The sequence below is a fragment of the Quercus suber genome, unplaced genomic scaffold (assembly GCF_002906115.3).
Source record: "Quercus suber isolate HL8 unplaced genomic scaffold, Cork oak 2.0 scaffold_80, whole genome shotgun sequence".
NCBI classification, from domain to species: Eukaryota; Viridiplantae; Streptophyta; class Magnoliopsida; order Fagales; family Fagaceae; genus Quercus; species Quercus suber.
Window position 1 is genome coordinate 527,712 of NW_027069545.1, and position 2,068 is coordinate 529,779.

The 2,068-nt window shown below is 35.8% G+C and overlaps 1 long non-coding RNA gene across 1 annotated transcript; it reads left to right on the top strand.

Annotated features, from left to right (window-relative positions):
- The first annotated feature begins 420 nt into the window (after nucleotides 1-420).
- LOC136067629 (uncharacterized) lies at nucleotides 421-1,507 on the top strand. Its single transcript, XR_010629054.1, has 2 exons — nucleotides 421-976; nucleotides 1,154-1,507. It is a non-coding gene; the product is annotated as an uncharacterized LOC136067629 (long non-coding RNA).
- The last annotated feature ends 561 nt before the right edge of the window (nucleotides 1,508-2,068 follow it).

Genomic DNA, 2,068 nt, shown 5'->3' on the forward strand with positions numbered 1-2,068 from the left:
TCATTGGTTGGAAGCCCCTTCCCCTTGGTTTCTTTAAACTCAACACTAATGGTTTTGCTTGTATACCGTAGATCTTGTATGAGCTTTTTACATAGATTTTGTTTTTTTAATGAGCGTTTTCACATTGACTTGGTCCAATAAAGTATAAACGGGTAAACCCCTAGAGACTTCCAATGACTATCTCAGAAAAAGCCCACAGATTCACGAAAACCGCTTTGAAATTCAATTTGAAGTTCTTTTCTTTGGCTAGTCCAATGAAATAGTAATGGTAAATTTTCCGTGCCAAACTTGCAAGTTACCACAATTGTCAAGTTTTTGCGGCACACTTTCAATTCAAAGTTAGAAACACAAGTCCCGTTAGAGAATTGTACGATTCATAAATGCGACAATTAATTAAACAAAATGTTAACAAATAAACAAACAAAGCAGTTTTTGTCCTTCGCGCGGACCCCACGTGATCCCCACTCTCCGTCACTCCCATTTTGAAACTGAAACGCACGCTCTCTCTCTCTCTCTCTCTTTCTCTTCCCATTTCGATCTCCATGACCCCACGAAATCAACAAGAGATCATCATCAAGATATTCAAAATTAAAAACAAACAAACAAAAGTGTTTTGACTGAAATTTTTCTCTCGAAGTGACGAATATGCTCCGATCTTCAACCCTGTTGGTATTGGTCGATGCTAATCCCACATCGATTAATGCGTTGCCAGCGGAGACTATCGTTTTCTTCTTCTTCTTCTTCTTCTTCTTCAACGCCGTCGTTTCGCACAAGTAGCAGCAGCTCTCATAGAAATAATACAGCGACAACGATGATGGTACCGGAACGTGGCTCTCTCATCCTCCGCCGGTTTCTGTTATTGGTGGCGGTTTCGCTCTGTTGCTTAGTCCTCTTCAAAACCTTATCCCCCGATTACTCTCTCCTCCGCTTTTCCACCGCTTCTCTCTCTTCTTTTCCCTTCGACGATTCCTCTCTGGTTAGTCACTTCTCTTCTTCTTCTTCTTCTTCTTCTTCTTCATTATATTCATTTACTGTTACAAATCACCTTTTTTTTTTTACTCTAAATATGGCGTGGAGATTGCTAAAATTAAGTTAGAAAATAATAAAATTAATATTGTTAGATTAAATTATTAAATTCACTGTATCCTAATAGTCCAGGATTAAGCTTTTGGGACCATGAGTAATTTCTCTCAAACATGTAGAAGGGGAGAGAGCGGGAAGCATGGAGAATTACGTGGTTCGGCCTTACGCATGATAAATTAACTGAGGCCTTGTCAAGATTGTAGTTTTGGTGAGAAAAAGTGTGATTGTATTTGTTTGGATCTCAAGTTCTAGGCTTAATCTGTGGGATATGTGTGTGAGTATATATGACCAGAAAATTATACAGAACAAGGTGCTCTTGATTTAGAAACTTGTGAATAAGAATGAATTCAAAGGATAGAATATCTGTTGTCAAGAACTTAAGTGAATTTATGAGTTTTGTGAATCCATTTTTTTTAATAAAAGATTCTTTATTACTTATATTTATTATAAAAAAGAAAAAAAGAGAAAAAAAAGAGAGTTTGGTGAACTAGTTGGTTACATAAAGATGGCATTAGATTAAGGAATTGTGTGGATTGTTACTGCTAAGAACTTTTCTTGAGTATCGTGAATTTGCTTCAAATGGTGAGTATCGTGAAATATGATAAAGAAACTAGAAGAAAGACGTGTATAAACAATTTAAAAGAACAGGTTCATGTCATAGAGAAGGATGGTGGAAAATTTGGTGAGAATTTGGAATCAGGATATCAATTTAAGTCAAGGGAGAGTAGATGCTGTTTCTATTGCCAGAAAAAGGTTATGTAAAAAGAAATTATTGGATTTGAAAAAAAAATAGAATGAGTTCAATCAGTCAATGAGGGTAAAAATTAAAAGAATGATAATAAGAAGAATACTACGATTATTATCACTGATGAGGAAATGATGGCACCCTATGTTAAAGTTAAAAGAGTGTAAGCATGTTGCAAATAATGATGTTACCTGGGTGTTACATTCGGAAACTTTGCAGTACCACCATATTATTCCTACA